This window comes from Peromyscus maniculatus, chromosome 5 (genome assembly GCF_049852395.1).
Source record: "Peromyscus maniculatus bairdii isolate BWxNUB_F1_BW_parent chromosome 5, HU_Pman_BW_mat_3.1, whole genome shotgun sequence".
Classification (NCBI taxonomy): domain Eukaryota; kingdom Metazoa; phylum Chordata; class Mammalia; order Rodentia; family Cricetidae; genus Peromyscus; species Peromyscus maniculatus.
Window position 1 is genome coordinate 33,448,976 of NC_134856.1, and position 27,598 is coordinate 33,476,573.

At 39.0% G+C, this 27,598-nt stretch overlaps 1 long non-coding RNA gene across 3 annotated transcripts in view; it reads right to left on the reverse strand.

Moving 5' to 3' along the window:
* Positions 1 to 27,598, reverse strand: part of LOC143273301 (uncharacterized) — a 105,652-nt gene that overhangs the window by 76,585 nt on the left and 1,469 nt on the right. For 2 of the 3 annotated variants that reach the window (XR_013051261.1, XR_013051262.1), the window contains exon 2: positions 1,837 to 1,962. This is a non-coding gene — a long non-coding RNA (uncharacterized LOC143273301). Of the gene's footprint in view, positions 1 to 1,836; positions 1,963 to 12,766; positions 12,871 to 27,598 lie in introns of those variants that run through there. The other variant, XR_013051263.1, reaches the window with a different exon arrangement.

Sequence of the window (27,598 nt, forward strand, 5' to 3'; positions counted from 1 at the left end):
AGCTCTCTTTCGGGAAGCTGGGACACTGCAGGCGTAAGGGTGAGATTTTAGCTCTGAGCTCTGACCTCTCGGCTTTCTCCTTTACATTGTTTCTGTGTTTCTTATTTAATAAGACGGTTGGTTACATCAATAGTCCTTGACCACACAGAGACTCTGCCTGCCATGTGATCGGGTCAAGGATGTGGGCTACTACCACCTGACTTCTGTTCCTGGCTCACTAATGACCTCTGATATCCAGGCAAACTTTATTTATTAACATACAAATAAAATTACATTCCAGCACAATTAAAATATCACCACAGGAGACTGCCAAATATTCTACAGGACACAGGAAGAAGTGACTAAAACACTCTAGGCCTACTGGCTGAAGATGGATGCCCCAACATTATAGAAGAACTTTGGATGACTGTCCAGGCAGCCAGCTGTATCTGCCATTCTAGATTTTTGGAAGTTACTTACAATGTTCTTCCTGTTTACTTAAGTAATATTATATCCTTCTGAGGTCTTTGATATAGTTGAAGACTAGATAGTTATAATTATAGTTTTCCTTAGTCATGATAAAAGATAAATTAGATATGAAACTTTAGACTTACAATTATAGGATAGATGCAATATTTTATTTAATTTTGCCAAATACAAAGACTAGATATTGTAACTGTAATTCTTGCTTGATAACTATTCTATTATATATTTAATTTTTACTATGTTAAAGTTATAACCTTCCTTTTTGATTAGACAGAAAAGGTGAAGTGCTGTGAGATTTCTTTCTGTATGCTGTGAATATGTGTTGCTCTGATTGGTTGATAAATAAAGCTGCATTGGCCTATGGCAGGGCATAATGGAGTCAGGCAGAAAAACCTAAGAGAGATAGTGGGAGAAGAAAGGAGAGTGGGGCAGACACTGCTAGCCACATCCCAGAGAAGCAAGATGTAAAAGTACTGGTAAGCCACAAGCCATATGGCAAAGAAAAGATTTAGAGAAATGGGTTAATTTAAGATATAACAGCTAGCTAATGAGAAGCCTAAGTTTGAAAATAATATAAGCCTCTGTGTGTTTATTTGGGACAAAGTGGCTGCAGGATGTAGGTGAGAGAGATTCATCTTGACTGCAGGGACCAGGCAGGACACAGGAAGACTTCCAACTACATACTCATGTACTCACTGGGACGCACAACACCTCTCTTAGCCATATATTTAAATATAAAAACTTAGAGTAATCTGTATCCTCAAAAGTAGAACTCATAAGAGCAATTGTGCAGAATGCAGAAAATTTCAAGAGCCCTGGCAAATCTTACATTGACTACATGTTTCTCATTCCATTTATGAATAGTAAGCTGGTTTTCAGTCTATAAAATGCCCCCTCTTATCCACTCTATGCCATGAACAATTTTTATAATGTTTACTTCAGCATAGAATAGATGCTAGCACTTATCCACAGCCATGCCCTCCTTTTAAAACATTTTGTCATCTACTTATTAGTGTCACTGAGTCTCTCTCCTAATGGCACTCTAACAAGTATTCTGTAAGGCCAGGGCTTTTGTTTGTTGTGTAAATGCCATCTCTTATGTTCCAGGGACTCACATACTCAGTTCTTAACAAATATTTGTTGCTTGATGGAAGAAATTATGAAAGAATATCAGAAGAGAACTTGTTTTAACTTTTCAAATAGAAATCAACATTTGGAAGTGCTTTCCCCAAAAAATTTATATTAAATGAAGTCAAGTCAGACATAATTCCTTATCAAATTCCTAGATGAGATTGCTCTGTTCCCAAGGATATTACTTCCTGGTAGCTAATGTTAGATACCATAATGAAGACATACCAGAAGCTAACTTACCCTTGAACTTCCATTTTGGCCAAAGCTAGTCAGAGTTCAGTTTTCATTACTTGTGGCCAAGATTGATGACCTATATTGCAGGGTTTTGAGGGTAGAGAGCCACCAATCTTGCTCAACAAAATCCTGCTAGAGAAAGATTATAAACAAAGATGTTAATGAATGTCTATACCATTCTGTTATGTGTCAATAGTGCTGTTCTATGAGCCTCATATACACACAGGCCCTCCAAACCCATGGATTGCACATCTGTAGATTCTCCAACACAGATAAGAAATACTCACAAAAACAATGCATCTGTACTTAATCTGTAATGATATTTTTGTCATCATTCCCAAAACAATACAGAGCTATAACATTTGCATGTTGTTAGGCATTATAATAAATCTATAGATGAGGAAGATATACATAACAGCATATAGAAGCTAGGCCATTTTCTATAAAGGGCTTGAGCATCTATGGGTTTGTATACCTTAGAGAGTCTTGGAATCAATAGCACCGAAGATGGCTATATATGAACTCATGAATTCTCACAATGGCTTTATAGGAAAAGACTAAGGAAAACTGAGGCAAAGACAATTAATGAACTGCATGAGGCACACAGCTGGTGAGTATTAGAACTTGGGAAGAACCCTCAAACTATCTTGCTTCAGCAACCACATGATGCTTCTCTGCATGCAACTATGTAAAGTACTTGTGCGAGAATCAGAGTACTACAAGAAAGACCATGAAAAGATGCTGAATTTGCCTTTTTCTATGCCCTGTAAGATATTTGGAGGCTCAAGAATGATACTGCAGGTAACAGGCCAGTGGAAAATTACCCTGCTGTGGCCTGCTACTGAACCCTGAGACTTGGAAATCCCTGCCTTCATGACTCAGCATTATCAATATTTTATAGCAATGAAATACAACAGTGTTTCAAAGTTGGCACCAGACAATGCTTCCAGCTGTGCTGTACTTTTCCACTAGCTTACTGGGCATACTTGAAAGACCCCAATAAAAGCCTACCCTCCACTGAGCCCTCTGCTGTCCATTCTGTTCTTCCCTCCAATAAACCTCTTGTATGAGGTTTGCTGCTTGGTGTAACTTTGTGGTACTCTTGACTAACTTGAAAACTAGATGATGGGATTTCATGAGTGCAACATCTCTGTGTGTACAGAAGACAGTTTTCATAGCAGTTTTTCCCATCCTCATAACCTTAATTCCCTATCTTCAGCAATACTCCCTGAGTCTTGGAGGCAAGGAGGTATGATATTGTTGCCCCATTTGGGGCTGAGCACTCTAGAGATACTTGTTCTTTGAACTTCAACATGCTGTGAGTCTATATTAACCACCACTCACTGGGAAAAAAAACTTATGATGAGGACTAGAATTTGTCTAATCTTTCAGTATGAAGATATGAATTTAGAAGATAGTTTGTCAATTTTACAAAATAATAGGTTCTTCCTTAGTGCCTATAATCTCCTAGGCATGGATTCTGGGCTAGATTAGCAGTTCCAGGTATAAGTTTCTTCCAGTGGGGTGGGCTACCACCATGGACTCCTGAAACTCCAACCCTTGTCTCTCTGCCTCATCAATATCACCATGTAGCTCAACCAGAACAATGCCTCTGTGAGGGAAGCCCAGACCATTGCTTACCTCCCTTGAGAAATGATGGTTCTGCCTGCTGCCCAATATCTGCAAACACTTCATAGATATTGTCTTGTTTTGTGGCTTATACTGAGACAGGAAGTCTGATCACCATTATTCTTAAAAATTTTGAAACTATTTTTAAAACAAAATTCTCTTTTTGAACTAAATCTGTCACAGGAACACAATACAGCAGAAGGACAAATGTGAGAATTTCAAGATTTTGCTGCATTTAAACTCATGTTACTGGACAAAATTCTTTTATCATTTGTGACATCTCTATGGCTCCTACATAGACATCAAGTTTCAAATCACTGTCTGAATCAGTCTCTATATATCTAGACCAGAAAAAGCAGTAAAAATATATTAGAATTATAGTACATTTAAATATTTTAGGGATCTGGAGAGAAGGTGCAGCAGTTAAGAGCACTTGTTGCTCGAAGAAGATGAAAGTTTAATTTCTATAACCTACATGCAGGCTCACAACCATCTATAACTCTAGTTCCAGAGGACCAGATATCCTCTTCTGTCCTCCATGGGCACAGCATAAGTATGGTGCACAGACATACATAAAGGCAAAATATCCAAACACATAAAATAAGAACAATAAATCTTTAAAAATTAAAATACATGTAGGTTAAAGTATGTGTTTTGTTATTTCCCCTAATAAAAGAACATGTCTTAATAGCTTGATGACCTCCATACTAGATCTGAGGTTAGCAAACATATCCTGTAAAGAGTAACAACCCTATTCCTCTCTCTCTCTCTCTCTCTCTCTCTCTCTCTCTCTCTCTCTCTCTCTCTCTCTCTCTCTCTCTTTACCAGCCACTATGTATGTCATAATGATCTGCCTTGTCATAGGCCCATAATCAATGGATGGCACCAAGTAAGGAATGTCTAAAAGCTGTAACTGCTAAAATAACTCATCTAATTTCTCACTGAGAACATAAGGAAGATCTGTAGACAGTGATGGGAGGATGCGGTAGTTTAAATATAATTGCCCCCCATGATCTCAAAGGGAGTGGCACTATTAGGAATTAGGGCTTTGTTGGAGTGGGTATGGCCTTGTGGAGGAAGTGTGTAACTGTGTGGGCGGGCCTTGAGGTTTCTTATGCTCAGGATACTGCCCAGTGTCTCAGTCAACGTCCTGTTGCCTAAAAGATGTAGAACTCTCAGTTACTTTTCCAGTACCACATCTGCCTGCTCTCTGCCATGCTCACCACTATGATAATGGACTGAACCTCTGAAACTGTAAGTGAGCCACCCTAATTAAATGGTTTCCCTAGCCGGGCAGTGGTGGCACACATCTTTAATCCCAGCACTCAGGAGGCAGAGGCAGGAAGATCTCTGTGAGTTCGAGGCCAGCCTGGTCTACAGAGTGAGTTCCAAGAAAGGTGCAAAGCTACACAGAGAAACCCTGTCTCGAAAAACCAAAAAAAAAAAAAAAAAAAAAAAATGGTTTCCTTATAAGAGTTGCTGTTTTCATAGTGTCACTTCACAGCAATAAAAACCTTAACTAAGACAGAGAACTTATCTACAATATTTGTATGCAGATCATCAGGAAGGTTTTGAATTACATTAATATGAATTAATTAGTTGTTCTTTAAGATATAAATGTGGAAAAAATATACAATGAAGAGAAAATAGTATAATTAAAAAGAAATCATTCTTACTCTTCTAGACACAAAAAAAATGAGAATCCTATAGCATTGTTCAAAACTAAATTGATAAGAGATGTTTGAGTCATGGTGGAGAAAATCTATGAAAGAAATGAGAAAGTCAATGTGGGCAAATTTCAAACCTTGCTTATGCTTGCATAACTCAAGAGAAGTACTGAAGTAAAATATCATGGAACCCATGAAGGTGGAAAAACCTTTGTGTTTCATTCTTTCCTTAAGAATACATTAAACCACACATTGGAAGCAAACCATAATAGTATAAGGAATGTAGGAAAGATTTCCATTTTCTGACTTCTGTCTAGGAACCCTTTGGAGACTCCCACAGAAGAGAAGCTCTATAAAGGCAGGCAATGTTTCAAAGCCTTCAGTCATTCATTTTGGGGGAGGGCGTGTGTGAAGATTTACAATGGGAAAGCAAACTATGAGTTTTCTGAAATGTGGTGAAGGCTTTAATATCTCTTCATACCTCAAAGAACATGAAGACATACATGGTAAAGATTAAACTTAGGAATTAAGGAATGTGGGAAGGCTTTGACTTCTACCTATGACTTCAAAATACATGAGGATTCACACTATAGAGTCACCATATGATTGTATAAAGTGTGGGAAGGCCTTCATTGCACCTTCAAAACCTACTTTAATGTGAGAAAACATATGGACTCCAAGAAAGCTTACAGTTGTCTGTCTTTTTAAATACCTATGAGAAAACACCAACGTGAAGTCCTATGAATGTTTGCTACATGTAAGAGCTCTACAACCCCTTCCCTGAGTATACACATGAAAAAAAAAAAAACCAAGCATAGAGAAACACTATGGCATAAGGAGTTTAGGAATTCCTACATATGTCCCTAATCTTTTAATACACTGTGAGGGAGCATGCTGAAAAAAAATATTGTGATTGAAGGAGTGGAGGGTAGCTTCTAGCTCTTCTTCATCTTTCATTGCATATATAAGAACTCATAGAGAGGCTTTGGAGGTATCCCAGTGATAGTGTGCTTGCTCAGTGTGCATAGGGTCCTAGGCTCAGTCCTCAGTACAAAAACAAAGCAAAAAAACAAACAAAAAAAAACAAGCAAACACACACACACACACACACACACACACACACACACACAACCAGACATAATGGGTGAAAGAAACCCTATGAATGGAAGAAATATGGGAAAGCCTGTATTTGTTATTATCAGCCCTCTATATCCACATAAGAACACACACTGAGAGAAATTCCCATTGGATGTAAGAAATGTGGGAAGGTATTTTGGCATATACTCCCACTGGATGTAAGGAATGTAGAAAGGTATAAGATGAAGTGCTAAATGGTCTTATTTATAAAACAACAACAACAACAAAACCCACATCCAGATATTGGGGTGAAAGCTGAAAGATCAGAGAGACAGAACAAGCAACAGCCAACCTCACCTCGCCATCTCCTCAGCTGATCTTGTTTCCTTAGACTGAAAGCTTTGAGTTCTCGCCCAAATGGATCTCAGCTGAACTGCTGCTAAAAGTCTCTGGTTCCTGGTCCTCATGCCTTATATACCTTTCTGCTTCCTGACATCACTTCCTGGGATTAAAGGTATGTGTCCTTCCCAAGCAAAGGCATGAGATCTCAAGTGCTGGGATTAAAGGTGTGTGCCACCATGCCTGGCTCTGTTCCCAGTGTGGCCTTGAACTCACAGACATCCAGACAGATCTCTGCCTCCCAAGTGATAGGATTAAAGGCGTGTGTGCCACCACTGTCTGGCCTCTGTGTCTAATCTAGTGGCTATTCTGTTCTCTGACCTCTGGCTAAGTTTATTAGGGTACACAATATATCAACCACAGAAAAAGCATTTTGGAATACTTTAATATATATACAAAAATGTACACTGGAGAAAACACTTTTGAATATCTGTAGTGTGGAAAAATTTTCAGTTGCTCTTCATTTTTTCAAGGACATGTGAGAATCCACATTGAAGAAAAAATCCTATGAATACAGAGTATGCAGTATAGCCATCATTCATTTTTGTTCCTTTCAAAGGCATATGAGGATTTGCAGTAGAAAAAACACGTAAGTGCAAAGAACATGAGACATCTGGAAAACTTCCTCTAATCTTAGACAGCTTCTAAGAGCTCATACTAAGGATCTACCCTGTAGTTGTGGTAGAGTAGGAGATTATCACTCACTCATTTAAAGACATGTAGAAACCTAAGTGAAACTATGTGTGTGCAATGCAAGTTGTAAAGTTGTCTAGTATACCATATCACTTACTATTTATCAGAAAACTCACACTAGAAATAAAATCAACATCTTACCATTTTAAATAAAAATATATAAATATTTTAGGTTTGATGGTCATAGTGTCTCTGTCAATATTAATACACTAGCTTTTGTAATATGAAAATAATCATGTTCCAACAAAATTGTATTTACAGAGACAAGCAACAGGCTGACTTTGACCCACTAGCATAGTCTATTAAACCCTGGTCTAGATGACCTTGAAAGACATTTTAGTAAGAAGATATTCCATTCAACCTCATTCTATAAATGACAAAAGAGTTTAGTGTAACTATCTCTGCCTGATATCTATTCTTCAGGGTTTTCTGATGGGTAACTTAATTGTCAACTTGACTCAAGCTAAAATCATATGAGAAGAACTTCAGTGAAAGATTGTCTACATTGGGTGAGCCTGTAGGCATGTCTATTCTGTATTAATTAAGTTAATTGATGTCCAAAGACCTAGCCCAGTTTGGGGAGCACCATTCCCTAGGGGTCCTGAACTGTATAAGACCAGAGAAATCAAGTTAAGCACAAGCAAGCAAGCATGTATACACTCATTCCTCTCTGCTCCTGACTATGGATGTGACATGTCTAGCTGTTTGAAGTACCTGACTTGACTTCCCCATGGTGATGGACCATAACCTGGAATTATAAGGCAAATAAACCCTTCCTCTCCTAAGTTACTTTTTGTAATCAGAAAGGAAACTAGAACAGGGTTCATATAATTTGTGCTTCTTAATCCTAACCTTCCTCCCATACATACACATCCCTTCTTTAACAGGAATCAAATACACAGCAAAAAAATAAAGCACCTATTCAAAAGTCGGAGTGGTTAAAACTCAGGCACTGCAATAAAATGGATACAAATCTTAGTTTCACTGTGGAGAGGCAGGTTCTGTTTTATTACTTCTCTGGTCTTCTATATCTATCATGTGTCAAGCAGGGACTCTATCAGCTATTTAGCATCAAACTTGACACATGGTCTGTGCTTTTAAATGTTGACTCATTCTTAGAATTTCCTCTCTGGGTTCTTTTCCTTTCCAAAGCAAAAGCTGAAAGAACAAGGAGAAAAAGAAAAATGATGAAGGAGGGGTAGAAAGGGGGGAGGACAAGGAGGAGAATAAGAGAGAGAAGGATACAGTGTGTGTGTGTGTGTGTGTGTGTGTGTGTGTGTGTGTGTGTGTGTGTGTGTGTGTGTTTGGTATATTGTGTACCCCAAAAAACTTATCTGGGGGTCAGAGAACAGAACATCCACTATATTAAACATAGGTTTAGGCAGTGGTAGCACATGCCTTTAATCCTATCATTCAGGAGGCTTATATCCATCTGTATCTCTGTGAGTTCAAAGCCACACTGGAAACAGCCAGGCATGGTGAAACACACCTTTAACCCCAGGAAGTGATGGCAGGAAGCAGAAAGATATATAAGCATGAGGACTAGGAACTAGACCTTTTTTAAACTTTTAGCTTTTGAGCAGCAGTTCAGCTGAGATCCATTCGGATGAGGACACAGAGGCTTCCAGTTTGAAAAAACAAGATCAAACTGAGGAATTGGCGAGGTCAGGTTAGTTGTGGCCTGTTTTTCTCTGATCTTTCAGTGTTCACCCCAATACCTGGCTCCGGGTTTGTTTTTATTAATAAGACCCTTTAAGATTCATACTGTGTGTGTGTGTGTGTGTGTGTGTGTGTGTGTGTGTGTGTGTGTGTGTGTACGCATGCGTAGCTGAGAACATAAAGCTCAGAAGAGTTAAGAAACTTATCTAATATCACCAGCTAAATAGTGGGAAAAATGAGAGAATCCCTCCCAGATCTGTGTAACTTCTCAACCTAAACTTCTTTATGTACAAAATCAATTTAATATTCACACCTCTCAGGGCCTCGCGGAGGAATAAATGAGATCATATCTAAATGGTACCTGGTTTAAGAGAGGAACACAGGCCCCATCAGTTCCCCATAGAGGCAACCATGGTGTCCTGGAGGAGGTATGGTTTGGAAAAGACAGATCAGACTCAGGTCACTGTGAGCCCAAAGCCATTAGATGTGTTTCTATGTAAAATATGGTCCTCACAAAACAGCCATCATATTCATTGGATCAGCTGTACCTGCTTGCAAGAGATCATCAGGCTTATTGGCTGTTAGTAGTCCTTCATAGAAAGGAGGAGCAGGGAGGCCCATTGGGTCTGACCTGAGATTCCAGCTGTTTCATCCAGCCATTTAAATGCATTTCTGCCCTGAATGCTAATCGCTTTGGGGTTTCTAATGCCAAAGTACACAGGCCTGGGAAAGTTAACAGAAAGGGGTTTTGCCTGCATGGCTATGGGGAAACCGATCATCCTTGCTGGGTGACAACTTTCCATTGCAGCTGCTTTGGGGTCACATATGCTCCTTCAGGCAGTGCCTCACACATGTTCTGTGAGTAATTCCAATAAACTCATTGGTTTCCAAAGCAAATTTAGGTGGGATGGTATTTTGGTTTGTCACTGCATTCTTTTATTTTTAATTAAGAGATTTTCTATTCATTTTACATACCAACCACAGATTACCTTGTCCTCCCTTCTCCTGCCCCGCCCCAGCCCTCACCCCCAACCCACCCCCCATTCCCTTCCTCCAAGGCAAGGTCTCCCATGGGGAGTCAGCAGAGCCTGGTACATTCAGTTGAGGCAGGTCCAGGCCCCTTCTCCCTGCACCAAGGCTGAGCAAAGTGTCTCACCATAGGCACTAGGCTACAAAAAGCTGGCTCATGTACTAGGGACAGGTCCCAATCCCACTGCTTGGAGGACCCCTATACAGTTCAAGCTGAACAACTGTCTTGCTTATCCAGAGGGCCTAGCCATGGGGGCTCCTCAGCTATTGGTCCACAGTTCATGTGTTTCCACTAGTTTGGCTGTCCTTTTTCCAGTCATGGTTTCAATATCCCTTGCTCATAGAATCCCTCCTCTCTCTCATCGATTGGACACCTAGGACCTGGCCGAGGATCTCTGCATTGCTTCCATCAGTCACTGGATGAGGTTTCTATGATCATAGTTAGGGTATTCAGCCATCTGATCACCAGAGTCACTGCATTCTTATGATGGGGAGATAGGTGTTTACATCTTCTCAGGGCAGGAATTCTCAGAATATTACAGTATCTCTCTGTGCAAGATTCTGCAGGGCATCATGAATTATTATGAACTCTATGGCCTTAGAAACTGTAATGCACCCTCCTCCTTCTCCAGTGTCACCCACTGGGGAAAGAAGCATGTGTTTCTACTCTCAGAGGAAATAGTCAGGGCTGTGCACATGCTGGGTGCCCTGACTACTCTGCTACACACAATTGCCTCATAAACAGACAGCAGTATCATTGTGGAGAAGTCATAAGCACTTTTCTGCTTGAATTGACAGAGAAATATTTATCCAGAGTTGTGAAAAATTCTCCAAAAGACATTACATTTAAAAAAAAAGAAAGAGAAAGAGAAAAGAAGGAAGGGAGGAGGAAGAGAGAGAGAGAAAGAGAGAGAGAGAGAGAGAGAGAGAGAGAGAGAGAGAGAGAGAGAGAGAGAGAGAGAGAATACTTGCTGTACTGGAGAATCAGTGCTTCCCTTTTGACATTTCATAAGGCATAAATTTGATAGCAACAGAGGACCCAGAGACACACTGTTAGCAAAGCTGTAGGTAAAGGAAAGTGTAGAAGCCCATGAGCCACATGTCCCTGCCTTTGTTATCTTGAGCACACTCTTGTTTATAGGATCTCCTGAATGCCTGTCTCCTCCAGAGTTAGTCCACAAGAAACTGCAGCTTCAAATTACACTGTTGAAAAGACTGTTTTAATACCTACTCTTGCTCCTTTCCCTCTAAGAAAACATCCTGCCAGGCAGTATCACTGGTGGCTGAATTAAGAAATGTATGGGGAGTGTCCCTGTATACAGGGACACATGGCTCAGCCTGGGAGGAGGGGACTGAACCTGCCTGGACTGAATCTACCAGGTTGAACTCAATCCTCAGGGGAGTCTTTGCCCTGGAGGAGATGGGAATGGGGGGTGAGCTGGGGGGGAAGGCGGGGGTGGGGGTGGGAGGGGGGAGAACAAGGGAATCCGTGGCTGATATGTAAAATTAAATTTAATAAATAAATTTAAAAAATGAAAAAAAAGGAAAAGAAATGTATGGGGAAGACTCTCTGGCATCTTAAAATACCTTATTTCTGACTGGCTTTTGAAAGTCACCCATTGCTCCTTTCAGATTGGGGTAACCCTGGGACCAAGGGTGCTTTAGTCAGGGGCTCACTAATTACAGTGCTACAAACAACCAACAGCAGGTTTCAGTGAGGTGCTTGATGTGACAGCTTAGAAATTTAAAATAACACGTAAGTGGAATTTAGAATGTAGTCCTCTCAAGGTGAATTTCAGGATCTCAATTTTTTAGAGCATGCTGATGTTCTACAATCTTCAAGCTGTAGTTACACACAATTGACCTTCTTGTTTTATTTAAAAAACAGATTTGGGGTGGAAGAAAAGACTAAGTCAGTATACTGTGTGATGTGCAAGCATGAGGAACTGAGTTTGATCCCTAAAACAAACACTCAAAAAAAAGCAGGGCTCAGTGGCACATGTTTGTTACCTCAGAACTGGGCCTTTGGAGACAGGTGGTTCTTAGGGCTTGCTGTCTAAGCTCCTGGGGGTGGGGGTGGGGGCTTGTTTGTCAGTAGCTTCTAGTTCAGTAAAAGTCTCTGCCTCAAAAAAAAAAAAAGCAAGGTGGAAGGCTTCTGAGAAAGAACACTCAAGATTGTTCTCTGGCTTCCATAGACACATGCGTACATGTACATGTGTACCTGCACACATATGCACTCACTCACTGAATGCATACACTCATAATAAAGATTAAAATAAAGGGCAGATTCATCACCATCATTCACAAAAGTGACTTTATAGTGGAGTTCATAACTGCATCTAAAAGTTGTAGGTGTGCCTTCTGACTCCAATAATTACATAGTTCTATACACAGAGGAAGGACACAGTCAGGCAGCAGCCTCCAGCTATTTCAAATCACCTCTGGTTTTGTTCCTTGCTTTGTAACTTTGAGCATGTGGCCTAACCTCTCTTGGCTTTGCTTTCCTGTAGCTTTTCAATTGAGTATAATCCTTCAGGTGTCAAAGAGTAGCCTCTGACCTATATTTGGACATGAGGTGGGTGCAGTGGATTCATTTTGCTCAACAAATACCAGTTGTTCAGCAAAAAAGTAGAGAGTTTGCATAAGTTTCCCAATGCAATTAGGTTCATTCACTTAACAAATGTTTTAAAAGCCTCTACTGTGTTCCAGGCCCTGTGTGAGATGCTAGGGAACCCCCTGTGAACATGCATGGCAAACTAGGGACACTGGCATTCTTCACTGACCTGTGAGGCAAGTTAATGAGAAACAGCTGAGCAGACAGCCGTGTTCAGCCCATGCTGGTCAAAGAAAAAGGGAAACTGCTGTCTTGGGTGCAGAGTCACAGTTTGGCAGCTCTGAAATGAAAAAGACTGGGATCAGGTGAATTCAAAGCACCTGCCTGTGATAAATAGCCAAATGATGGTAATATGATATTTAAGCACTGGCCGCAGACATCTTATCAGCTGTGCTGGCTTGGAAGGAGGAAGATGTCACAATGGAAAGGCCGTGAATGAACCTTTACATAGGATCATAGAAACAGGACCAGCTAGGTTTCCTCTAAATATGCTCTGCAAGCCACTGGAACTCACTGAAAACTCGGGACGTGTATATAGCCAGCCCTATCCTACACCTCTGCATAGGAAGCTTGCTCCAGATAAGGCTGAGAATGGCTTCCACATGCTACATCCAATTACATGCAGTTTCCACAGTATAGATTGCCCCTTCCTCAGGGGTAGGAGTGGTAATAAAATGTATAATTGACAATATTTCTTGAGTACTTTATAAAAGAATTGTCCAGGCACTTTAAATGTATCATTTATTTTGTTCCCCAAATAACTGTATAGTGGTTCAGTTACCCCTTTCAGAGACAGAGAAACAGGTTTAGAATGTTAATGACAAGCTCCTGGTCATATTCATAAGGACTGCATCCAAGATTCAGACTCACACCTATAGACCACACACCAAGGATTTATATTCTTACAAAAACAAAATAAAAAGAAGATGCCAATGGCAACTATTTCTGTTCATGCAAATAAACAGGAGCTTAGCTTCTGCCACTGTCAATATAATTTCTTTTGTATACTGTGAAAATGTGTCATTCTGATTGGTTTAATAAAAAGCAAAACAGCTAATAGCTAGGCCGGATTTTTAGGCACACAGGATGCTGGGAAGAAGAAGTGGGGAGGGTTGAGAGCCAGATGAAGAGGGAACAAGATATGCAGGAGGACAGGTAAAAGCCATGAGTCAAGTGGCAAAATGTAGACAAATAGAAATGGGTTAATTTAAGCTATAAGAACTAGTGGGACAAGCCTAAGCTATTGGCCAAACTTTCATAATTGATAATAAGTCTCCATGTCATGAATTGGGAACTGACTGGGAAGACAGATAAATTCACCCAATGGCACCCAATGTCCAGTGACATATATCAACATAAGATGAAAGCTTATAAAGAGGTCTGAACACACAAAAATGGAGCCAAACTTGGCTTCCAAGCCTTATGTCTCTCATGCTGGCTTCAGTACACAGACACATCTCCTGGCAGCCTGCTTGAGCTGCCAGTGTGCCATGAGATAAGCCATGTGGCAGGTTTAAGGTTTTACTCATGCAGACAGAAAAAAGATACACAGTAAAGCAGGTTCACACAGAAAATAATTCTGAACAGGTTACAGTGTGTTTAACAATGTGCCTAGGCTTAAGGAAAAAAAATGGGTCATAGAAAAATAGTTTAAAAATAATAAAGTCTTTAAAGAGAGAGTAAAGTAATAAAAAAAAATAACCTAAGGATGGAAAATACACAGGGAGTTTGGATTCTATATGGCGTCTTGTTAACTTTGAATTTTTTAAATGTTAATGTACAAAAAATAATAGCTGCTGAGAGACATTGGATTATGGAAACTGCTAAATTAAACCAACCTATATATTTTTAAAATATTTTAACTTAAAAATGGAAGTCAGACAATGTGTTGCATTGGAGGAGAGGTTATGCTGTTGTTTCCACAGGAAATGAAAGGCTGTGGATTACTTCCAGACTAATAGAGATCAGATTTGACTAGGGAAGACCTTCTGAGTACCTTGGCTGAAGATATGGGGGGAACCAAAAAAGACTACACAGGTGATGTGTAAGCTGATCTCTTGACATAGGAACAGTGCTGAGATGAGATGAGACATGTTAAATCTTGTTAGCTACAGAGTCCTCATGACTTATTATTATATGCCATACTTTCATATGGATGGATAGAGATTTATATTAAAGTTTGATTATTGAGTCCAGATGGACTTATAAGGTTGGCAGATGCCTTTACCTGCTCAAACATAAAACAAAAGTAATCTTTGACTTGTGCACACTGCATATTCCAGACTTGTGTTAATGAAGATATATATGTTACCTTTGAAAGTATATGTGTTTTCAGAGCAAGGGGCCCAGACACTGATGAAAACAGGTGGAAGAGGTGATCCAGCCTCCCAGCATGCCTCTGTTGCAGTTTCCTCAGAGTTCAGAGAACAGCTTGAAGGCTGCTGGCTGAGATGGCAGAGCCTCACAGACTACTCCAGCCAGGATTTCAGATAAGCCTTGCACTTTCCCATTGCACAGGGACAGGACAACAAATAATAGAGCTAACTCCACCAGGACTTGACCATTATCCTAATTTTCCCAGGGTCTCCTAAAGATGTCAGTGCCCCCAACCAACAGGAAGCAGTCTAGAGAACACAATGTTAATATTCCCAAGAAGTGAGGTGGATGGCTTATGGTCACTTGATGGGTTATAGATGTTTGTCATTGTTTAGGGGGGCTGGTTACAAGTTGTTATTGGTAATTGTCAGGAAAAAAGCTGAACAAAGGTGATTAGATTCAGGGATCTTCTGAAAAGAAAAAAGGGGAGATTTAGAAATGATTGAATAAAAAGGTAGATTATTGAATCTACTTTTAAACTAAAAAAGCAACTACTCATCTTAAATATTTTATTTTACATTGGTATGGATTTTTGTATATTGATACAAATTTGTTTATTTTTTATACTGTATGTATGTTTTTAGTCTTGTTTAAGGTATTATATCTATGCAGCTCAATTAAAAGGGTATGTAATGTTTTAGTTTTGAAAGCTATTTAGGATAATAAATAGAAGTTAATAGTTGCTCATCTATAACTATCAGATTTATAGTTATGTTAGGTATGTTTTCAAACACTTCAAAGACCTACAGAATATGGTATTAAAAATGTTTTCATAACATAAGGCTTTTCACGACAGTGACACACATCTGTAGATGTAACCAATCGTATTATTAAAATAAGAAACACAGAGCCAATGTAAAAGAGAAAGCCGAGAGGTCAGAGCTCAGAGATAAAATCTTACCTCCTGCAGTGCTCCTAGCTTCCCCGAGAGAGGGAGGTACTTCCTGTGTCCCTGTTTAAATAATCTTTCTGTTCTGCCTTCTCATTGGTTGTAAACCCAACCACATGACTGCCTCATCACTGCCTGTAAGTACCGCCCTCCAAGTCTTAAAGGCGTATGTCTCCAATACTGGCTGTATCCCTGAACACACAGAAATCTACCTAGCTCTTCTAACCACCACACTCTTACTATGGCTCTAATAGCTCTGACCCCAGGGCAACTTTATTTATTAACATAAAATTAAAATAACATTTCAGTACAAATAAAATATCACCACATTTCCCCTTTTCTATTTTAATAAAAAGAAAAAAGGCAAAAGGTTATAACTAACAAAAGAAAAACTATATACAAAAGTACAATAACTATATACAATATATACAAGTAACAAATACCTAAACGATGTCTAGTCCATTTGTATTTGACAAATCAGAGAAAATAATTCCCTTATCTATCCTATTTTAGTAAGTCCAAAATGTATCTAATTCACTTTCTATCCTAATTAATCTTCAACTATAACTAACTAATCTTCAACTCCCTCAGAGACCCAAGAAGGAAATAATATTAGCTAACAAAAATAAAAACAGGAAGTGCACAAAAGCAACTTCCAAAAATTTTGTGAGTTGACAGAAACAGCCAGCTGCCTGGACAGTCACCTGAGGTTTCTCCACAGTGTTGGGGCATCATCTTCAGCCTATAGGCTTAGCGTATCTGACAGACTCATTTGTGAAGTAGGTTGTACACAAGGTCAACAGTTCAACCTCACACTGGGTGAGAGCAGTCCATGTACCAGAAACACCTGAATTCCACTAGTGTCATGTCATGATTCAGGATTTTAAATTCTGGAAATTGTTGATGGTTTTTTGAATTCAGCTGTCCATTCTTCTTGGCTATGTATATATGGCTTCATCTAAGCATGCCCTTCTCCACATCCCTCTATTAAATGCCAGTCTACTATTGAGAGGCGTGAGCTTTCAGTTGCTGTTCCATTGCACAACAGAAGCCATCGGCCCACTGCCTGTTCAGCTGCCTTCGAAGAAAAGGACACTGTACCTTTTCCAGATTGTGAAGGCGACTTCAGGGATGGTGCCATATTGTCCTGGCCTCAGAAGATGCCTTTTGATAAAGCCATAACCACACTTATTTTGGCAGGAATTGGTAGTCCTTTGTTTCGTGTTCTGTCTGTCCATTTTTTCTGTTGATTTGAGGATACTTTGTTGTCCAGTGGCTAACTTTTGCCACAATGAAAATTAATTCCATATGCAGTTTCTTCAATGCCCATATTTTCTCTGAAGTACATTGGTACTGCCAGGAGCCGACATGTCTCAAAAAAGAAAAATTTCTAAGTTATTAAAACATTTTAAATGCCATATTCTGTAGATCTCTGAAGGGTTTGAAGATGACCTGTCTAAAATACATCTGCTCAATTTTTAAAACATATCTAATATGACTACAATTTCTATTGTAATGTCTAACTACTAACTTTCATTTCTTTATATCCTAATAGTTGGTAATAATGTAAAGTATTTAAAACTAGTAATTGTCTTTTTCTTTTCTTTCTTTTTTTTTTTTTTTTAAACAAGAACCTTAAATCTAATCTCCTTTGCTTATCCTTTTTCCTAACCCTTGACAACAACTTGTAACCAACCCCCCTAAACAATTGAAAATTATCCCAGACCCAAAACCCATTAAAAGAACCAAAAAACCACCCGCCTCACACCACTTCTTTGGCAATGTGGGTGTCATATTCTTAAAATTGCTTCCTGCTGGGTATGGGTGAAGTTATCTTTATCCTGAAAGAAAAATTTAGGTTAATTGTCAAATTCTAGGAAAGGTAACTATATCCTTCATTATTATCCAGTCTGTGTATAAAGCCAAAGTTCAGGGTTTATCTCAAGTCCTTATTCAAGTAGTCTTTGAGACTGGATCATCTCAGCTAGTCATCTCAAAATTGTTCTGAGCACCTTGTAGTTCAAAGCTGATCTGTAGATGATGTTTGTCAGCTTATTGATATTATTATTGTCCACGTGGAATTGTTGTTGTTGTTGTTGTTGTGGGGCCCCATCTTCTTTCCGGAGACTTCAGTTGATGTTAGGCCTGGCCGTGATTTCCTGCAGAAAACTGATAAGAGACTCGAACACAAAGACATATATATGTAGCTAATTGAAGCCTTTTTTCTAGAATTAGTTAGTACTCTATATGACCATTCATATCTTAACAAAGTTTAAAATGTATATATATATATATATATATATATATATATATATATATATATCAATCTTGTAAATTTTGATATAAAATTTATACTTTAAGAAAAGTTTAAAGAATCAGAATAGAATCAAAGAGTTGAGATTAGTAATAGAATAGTCCCTTAATTAATTTGGCTTTTGTCCTGTCCCATAGCAGAAAATGGCTCTTTTATTCTGTCATGATACAGGGAGTTTGTATTTTCATTTTAACAACATGCTTGAGTTTAAAGAAGGAGAGAGCCATTCTCCAACTCCAAAGTCAGCTTTAAATTTTAATTGAACTGGGACTATTAGAAAACCAATAGTGTTAAATCTTTAGAGAAAAGCAGAAACAAACATTTAAGAAGACATAAAATTTTTTAGATAATATATACCCATATGCCATATACTCCAATATACTCTGTTTCCTGGGATAGATGATTTGTCCCTTTTCTTCAGTTGTCTCATTTGTCTTGTGTCCTTCAGATTCCTTAACCTTCATTCTCCTAAAAGACAAAAACAAAAACCTTCCCCCAAGACTAATTTTGGGGATGTTCCTTTTTGGCAAGTTATTATCTGATTAAATGAAAAGACATGTGTTACAGGTACAAGTTAGTTTAAATTGGATGTTCATGCTGATTGATGAACTATCACCTCCTGTAATTAAGAGGTTTTTCTTGTTCAAATCGAACCTTTATCAATTTTGATGGTATCCACAGCTTATCTTCTCCTGTAGAAACAAAAGCAAAACCTCGTCCCCAACGTAATACACACCCTGGTTTCCATTCTGAGGTCAGCACATCCTTAAAGTATATAGGCTGATTTAATTCTGTAGTTTTTTCTATTATCCAATGTCTCTCTGCAGCTGTTGTTCCCTTCTCATTGGCATTCAGAAAATTCAAAGTTAATAGAGCATTATGCAGTCTATTTCTGGGGGTTTTTGTTACTCCTTTCTGTTTATTTAGCATATCCTTTAGAGTTCTGTTTGACCTTTCTATAACTGCTTGACCTGTAGGATTACGTGGTATACCTGTAATATGCTTTATATTGTAATAAGCAAAAAACTGTTTCATTTTAACAGAGACATATGATGGAGCATTGTCAGTTTTGATTTGTGCAGGTATACCCATAATGGCCATAACTTCTAGCAAATGAGTGATTACAGAATCAGCTTTTTCAGAACTCAGAGCAGTTGCCCATTGAAATCCTGAATAAGTATCGATAGTGTGGTGTACATATTTCAGTTTTCCAAATTCTGCAAAGTGAAACACATCCATCTGCCAGATTTCATTTCTCTGAGTACCCTTTGGGTTACATCCTGCTGGTAATGGCGTTTGATTATAGAAGGAACAAGTAGGACATTTCTTTACTATTTCTTTGGCTTGTTGCCAGGTTATGGAAAAATCTTTTTTTAAACCTTTACTATTGACATGATGTTTTTTATGAAATTCTGAGGCCTCCAGCACATTTCCTATCAATAATTTATCAATCTCGTCATTGCCTTGTGCTAAAGGGCCTGGCAGACCAGTATGAGATCGGATGTGAGTTATATATAAAGGATGACTCCTTTTCCTGATTGTATCTTGTAATTGAATAAATAGTGAAGTTAATTCTGAAGCATCAGGGATAAATTCTGCAGTCTCAATATGTAATACCACTCTTTCAGCATACTGAGAGTCAGTTACTATGTTGAGAGGTTCTGAAAAATCCATTAATACCAACAGAATAGCATACAATTCTGATTTTTGCACTGAATTATAAGGACTTTGTACCACTTAAATTTTCTGATTTGTAACCTGCCTTTCCTTGTTTGTTGGCATCTGTATAAAATGTACGAACTCCAGATATGGGTTTTTGCCGTACAATTCGAGGCAAGATCCAATCAGCTCTCTTTATAAAATCAATTCTGTTGCTTTTGGGATATTTGCTGTTAATTTCTCCCAAAAAATTACTGCAAGCTCTTTGCCAAGGTTCACTTTCTGTCCATAATTTTTCAATGTCCTCCTTAGTTAAAGGTATGACAATTTCTCCTGGGTCTATTCCTGCTAATTGACGAAGTCTCAATTTTCCTTTCCAAATCAAGTCAGAGATTTTTTCCCCATAAGTTTTTAATTTTTTATTTGGTTTATTTGGTAAAAATATCCATTCCAATATAATATCTTCCCTCTGCATTAATATTCCAGTAGGGGAATGCCTAGAGGGTAAAATAACCAAAATGCAATCCAGCTTTGGATCAATACGATCCACGTGCCCTTCATGTACTTTCTTTTCTACCAAGGCCAATTCTTTCTCAGCTTCAGGTGATAATTCTCTTGGACTATTTAAGTCCTTGTCACCTTCTAAGGTTTTGAACAAATTAGTCAGTTCATCATTTTTTACCCCAACAATAGTTCGTAGATGAGAAATATCTCCAAATAATCTTTGAAAGTCATTAAGAGTCTGTAGTCTATCTCTCCTAATTTGCACCTTTTGGGGTCTAATTTTTTGTAGCTCTATTTTATATCCTAAATAATTAATAGAATCTCCTCTTTGTATTTTTTCAGGAGCAATTTGTAATCCCCAGCAAGGCAAAATTTTCTTTACTTCTTCAAACATTCTTTCTAAAGTATCTGCATTTGAGTCAGCTAGTAAAATATCATCCATATAATGATAAATTATAGATTTAGGAAATTTTTTACGTATCACTTCCAATGGCTGTTGTACAAAATATTGGCACAGAGTTGGGCTATTTAACATTCCCTGTGGGAGGACCCTCCATTGAAATCTTTTAACCGGTTGAGAATTATTATAAGTAGGCACTGTGAAAGCAAATCTTTCTCTGTCTTTTTCTTGTAAGGGTATTGAAAAGAAACAGTCTTTTAAATCAATAACTATGAGAGGCCATCCTTTTGGTAACAGAGTAGGCAAAGGAATTCCAGATTGTAGAGAGCCCATCAGCTGAATTACTTTGTTAATTGCTCTAAGGTCTGTTACCATTCTCCATTTACCAGATTTCTTTTTAATAACAAATACAGGAGAATTCCAAGGGCTGGTTGACTGTTCAATATGCTGAGCATTTAACTGTTCTTCTACCAGCTCTTCTAAAGCCTGGAGTTTCTCTGTTGTTAAAGGCCATTGCTGGACCCATACAGGCTTGTCTGTTAACCATTTTAAAGGTAGAGCTGTTGGTATTTTTGGAAGATTATCAGTTGTTGTGCCCTGTTCTTGTATAATATGGATGGCTGGTGACCACTCAAAATAATGCCTTCTAATATTTCTCTCAGAAACATGTGCTAGTTTATGATTTGTTTCTGAGATTGGAGGGATTTTAATCTGAGTATTCCATTGTTGCAACAAGTCTCGACCCCACAGGTTCATAGCTATGTTAGCGACATATGGTTTTAATTTTCCTCTCTGTCCTTCTGGACCTATACATTCCAGCCATCTTGCACTCTGTTTCACTCCAGATAATGTCCCAATTCCTAACAGTTGAACGTTTACCTCCTGAAGAGGCCAAGCTGGATGCCAAAATTCTGGTGCAATTATGGTAATGTCCGCACCTGTGTCTACCAGACCAGACAACAAAACACCATTTATTTTTATCGTTAATTTTGGTCTCTGTTCATTAATAGAAGTTTGCCAAAAAATTTTCTTTATGTTTTCTCCTGAATTTTCTATTCTCTCTTTTTCATCATCCTGACCAGCCTGATTTATTCCAATAGTCATTTGGTTATTTAATCGCTCAGAGCAGGGATTTCCTCTACAGCTGCAGGAAAGGTTTGAACTGGTTTTGCTATGGGGGCCTGCATGAGGCCCCTCCGGGAGTTTCCCGAAAACTGAGGCAAAGGATTACCCTGTCTGTCCTTTGTTGATCTACATTCGTTGGTCCAGTGTTTTCCCTTACCACACCTTCTGCATACTCCAGAAGGAAGGGGCATTCTGTTGCCATTGTTCCTTGAAGAAACATTGCTTCTAGGATTGACCTGTTTACAGTCCCTTTTAAAATGTCCTTGCTTTCCACACCCAAAACATCTAACACTCCTCAAACCTTTTGAAATTACTTCTCCTACCCACGTATCATGCTCATCAACCTCAACATTAATTGTTTCTCTAATCCAATCTTCCAAAGGTGCAGATCTTGCCCTTAACGGCCTGATTATTCTTTTGCATGCTGCATTCGCATTCTCAAATGCCAAAGCTTCAATTATTGCCTTACTAGCTTCTGATCCTGAGACCATTCTGTTTACTGCTGAAGCCAGTCTTTCTAAAAAATCTGTGAAAGATTCTTTAGGGCCTTGCATAACCTTTGTGAATGACTCATGTTTTTTTCCTGGTTCATCAACTCTGTCCCATGCATTCAAGGCTGCCATTCGACATAAAATTACGGTTTGAACATCATATAAACATTGTGTTTGTATTGAAGCATATTGGCCTTCTCCAATAAGCTGATCCTGACAAACTTGTATTCCTTTATCCCTCCATTGTGTTTCTACGTTTCTAGCTTCCTCCTTAAACCAAGTCAGAAATTGAATTCTCTGGCTGGGTTCCAGAACAGCTTGTGCAAGGTCCCGCCAGTCCTGTGGTATAATCCTATTATATGTTGACCAAGAGTTTAACATTTGCTTTACATATGGGGAATGCATGCCATAAGATACTATTGCCTCCTTAAACCTTTTAAAATCCATCAGTTCAATTGGAGCCCAGATATTTTGTGTAGCCATTTGATCAGGCATCTGCTGTACGGTTACAGGATAAATTAAGGATGATTGTGTGAAAACAGGCTTTCTTTCTGTAACCTTATGATCCAAACTTGAACCAACTTCACTGTTAAAATTAACAGGTTTTTCTAAAGCTGTTATCCTGGCACTTAAATCGACTATCTTTTTAAATAGTAAAATGAGAATAAGCATGGTGATTAACTGCATAATTCCCATAATACTAATCTTTTCATATAGTTGTTCCATTGTCAGACTGCCTAAAATTTCAAAAACCCAATTTTCTTCCAATGTACACAGAAAACCCATTTTTTTTTAAATGTGGAAAAAATTTGTCTTTTAAATAGTTTCCTTTATGACTTACCAAATCTGCGTAGAACAGTAGAAATCTGAGCGAATTTCAAAACAGCCACCTAGAGTCCTAGGTGTAAATCCAGAGAGAGAGAGAGAGAGAGAGAGAGAGAGAGAGAGAAACAGAGAGACAGAGAGAAAGCAAGAGAGAAAGCAAAAGCGAAAGCGAAAGTGAAAGTGAAAGTGAAAGCGAAAGCGAAGGGGTAGCCGGCTAAAGCTTAAAGCCAGCCACTTGTTCCCTCTTGAGCCGAGTCAAGGCTTGGCTTTACAGGCAGGGGCCCTGTTTAGCAGGGCAGGCCTGAGCTGTTTGTAGCACTGGCTTTAAGCAAGCAGCTCACAGTCCGGCCTGAGCCCAAGCAGACCTGGGCTGGGGCTAGGGAGCGGGCTGCTCCGGCTAGGGAGCCGGCCCCAAGCAGTTTTTAATGGATTCTTGTCACGTTGGGCGCCAGATGTAGATGTAACCAATCGTATTATTAAAATAAGAAACACAGAGCCAATGTAAAAGAGAAAGCCGAGAGGTCAGAGCTCAGAGATAAAATCTTACCTCCTGCAGTGCTCCTAGCTTCCCCGAGAGAGGGAGGTACTTCCTGTGTCCCTGTTTAAATAATCTTTCTGTTCTGCCTTCTCATTGGTTGTAAACCCAACCACATGACTGCCTCATCACTGCCTGTAAGTACCGCCCTCCAGGTCTTAAAGGCGTATGTCTCCAATACTGGCTGTATCCCTGAACACACAGAAATCTACCTAGCTCTTCTAACCACCACACTCTTACTATGGCTCTAATAGCTCTGACCCCAGGGCAACTTTATTTATTAACATAAAATTAAAATAACATTTCAGTACAAATAAAATATCACCACACACATCTGCTCCTGGCCCAACAATTTACTTCAAAAAAGGATGATGGACATCAAAGAACCTCTATATGGAGTTTGCTTTCTCTATGGCAAAAACTAGCCATTTGGACAAGAAATTGCCTTTGCCTCAACTTCTGACAGTATGTTGTCCAAACTGGACTGGCAGGACACAAAGAAAAGTGACTGCTGGACTTTGCCAAGATAGGGTAGAACAGTGCTTCAAAAATTCCTGCTTCACGGGAAAGTCTGTCAGATATTCTAGGCCTGTAGGCCAAAGATGGATGCCCCAACATTGCAGAGGAAACTTGGGTGACTGTCCAGGCAACCAGTTGTTTCTGCTATTTCTTTTAGTTTTAGAAGTGCTTGCTTTGTACTTCCTGTTTACTAAAGTAATATTATATCTTTCTTGAGTCTTTGATGAGGCTGAAGACTAGATATAGTCATAGTTATAGATTTCCTTAGATGTGATAGAAGATAAATTAGGTATAGAACTTTGAAATTACCAAGATAAGATAAATAATAAAGTGTTTTCTCCAAAATTGCCAAATACAAATGGACTAAACATTGTAAATGTAACTCTTACCTGATAATTGTTCCTATTATATATAGCTTTACTGTGTTAGAGTTAAACCCTTTCCTTTTTATTTAGACAAAAATGGGGGAAATGTTGTGGGATAATCTTTTTGTACACTGTGAAGATGTGCCATTCTGATTGGTTTAATAAAAAGCTGAACAGCCAATAGCTAGGCAGGATTTTCAGGCACACAGGAAGCTGGGTAGAAGAGAGAGTTGTGAGCCAGATGGGCAGGGAGCAAGACATGCAGGACAGGTAAATGCCACAAGTTATATGGCAACACATAGATGAATAGAAATGGGTTAATTTAAGCCATAAGAGCTAGTGGGACAAGCCTAAGCTATGGCTAAGCTTTCATAATTAATAATGTCTCCATGTCATGATTTGAGAGCTAGCTGGCAGAAAAGAAAAATCTGCCTACATGCCACTGTATATTAAACATTTTACAATTAACATGCAATTATGTTTGGTATGAGACCTAGTTTTTATTGTTTATTCTGCATTTATTTACCACATGAATTCAGGCACACAAACATCTACAGGCTCCAGATTCTCATTGGTAAAATGGGTGTAACAATTATTATTGTCAGGGTAAATGAAAATAGTCCCCATTAAGCATATAACATAATATAGTTATATAAGCTGGTACCTAAAGTTCCCTTTTCTCACTTCTCTTCCCATTGAAAAGGCATCAGTGTTGTATGTCACAAATGACTAGAGTTGTAGCTGCATAATGAAGTCTAGAGTTTTCCTGCCTCAGGTAAGGTTCTGAACAACAGCACTAGCATCTTCTGGGAGTTGGTAAAGTGCAGGTTCTGGCCCAGCCTCCTTGACACCCATGGTAACTGACTATGGGTAAGATATCCTGGTGATTCTCATGGAGCTGGAGAACAATCTCCAGAGCAGGGGTTACTGGGGGAAGGAAGATGTGATCTAGCTACAACAAGAAAAGTTAGACCTTCCACTTATATTTTTGTTTAAGAATCATTTTGAATGTTTGATATTTTTCTATGGTTTAGAGTTAATTGTTAACAAGTACACACACACACACACACACACACACACACACACACACACACACACAAATTCAGCAAAAGTGTAAACAATGTCCTGAATAAGAAATGGTATCAGAGTCTCAAAAACCCATCTAGAAGTCCCTTTCTGTTCTGCAAGACTGTGAAAACAAACTTCCAAAGCCCTAATGGAGAGGTAATGATGCCCCTTCCCCAATATAGCATCTTTTGAGAATTATCCATGTGTGTAGTGCATCTATCATTTGCCCTTTTTGGGAGGGAACAATGACTTCAGCAAGTGGGAAATTAGTGACTCAACCCAGGTTCCATCCTGTATCTCACTGTGTGCCCCTCTACCAGTGTGTTTCAATCCCTAAGGACATCCAGAGTTGCTTCTTTTCATGTTCTATACCCTGGCCTACCTATCCTCCATTACTCTCACTCTATTTCTCTGACTAAACAGAAACCCTGGTCCACTTCAGCTGAACTCACCCAGTGCCTGCCTCAGGGAGTTGAATCAGACTGGAAAACACAAAAACAAGATGATGATGGGTAAGTAAGGGTGGAGATATGGCTCAGCAGTATCTACTGCTCTTGCAGAGGAACCAGGTTCAATTCCCAGCACCCATATGGTAGCTAACAACTATATATAACTCCATTTCCAGGGAATCTGATGCCTTTGTGTGGTGCACTTACATGCATGCATGCATGCAAAACATTCAGACACATAAAATTAAATAATTTAATAAATGTTTAAAAGATTATATACATGAATTTTCATCCACAAGCCTCATTCTAATGGACCTAGTTCACCGGGCCATCCCATTATCTTCCCCTCCACTCCTCCTTTTTATTCTTCAAATCTCCAAAATGCCCCCTTCATTCTCAGTCCTCAGCTCAAAAAATATTTTGATTTCTGCAAAGATGCCTGTCCTCGGCCAAGGCTTAATGGCTTGGATTTCATGTTTTGATACTTCAGTCCCTGTAATGGAATCAGATCATCTCTCATTCTAAGCTTCTTCCAGCACATGCAGGACTGCTGGCTCCCTGTCAATGTTAAATCCAAGCACTGCCTTTTTAGAAACTGTCCTTTCTCCAAACACCTTATTAATTTTCAAAGCATCTGTGAGCTTTAAAAAAAAATGTTGCTAGTGACATAGGACATGTGAGACCAGCTGTGGCTCCCATTTTCCAGACAGGGAAAATTGGGACACTCCTGAGTTCCTGGTTCAAAAGCCCATTGTGAGCCTAGGCAGAGATCAAAGGCTTTATTCCCTCCCTGCAGTCTGCTGTGTCTTTGGAACTGTATTCTAACAATAAGGGAGGCTCAAAAGATGCAACACATAGCCTTCTTCTCAGCCTCTGAAGATCTGAGTATTACAGCTTGTGGTCCACATGGCCCAGAATCCAGGATGGGAGCTGGGGATTTGGATAGAAGTCAGTGGTTTTTCCTTAGTAAGATCTTAAGAAGGTACAAAAATGCCCTAGATGTGGTCTTCCACAAAAAGCTTTCAGTATCTCAGAAGCTCTAGCACATCATCCAGATGGTATCAGGCTGACTACAATTACCAAAATATAGAGAAAAAAAACATATTTCTATGTCTGCACCCACCCCACTCAATCTTTGGGTCTAAGGCTGGATGTGAAATATATTTTAATGCTGCTTCTAAACTTTGTTAGACTTAGGAACCCTTGAATCATTGTAATTATGAACCTATTTAAGTCCTCAAATCACAATGCTGGCAGAAGCTTAGGGATGCTTTAGCCCACCATATCATTTTAACTTTTTCTTTTTCTTTTCAGAGCTGAGGACCAAATCCATGGCCTCGCACTTGCTAGGCAATTGTTATACCACTGTGCTACATCTCCAAACCTACCTCATCATTTACAGAAAAGAAAGCAGATGCCACCTGTCCATGTTCTCGGGCCTAAGACCAGCTGTGGCCCGTATCATGTGGAGTTACAGCCTCA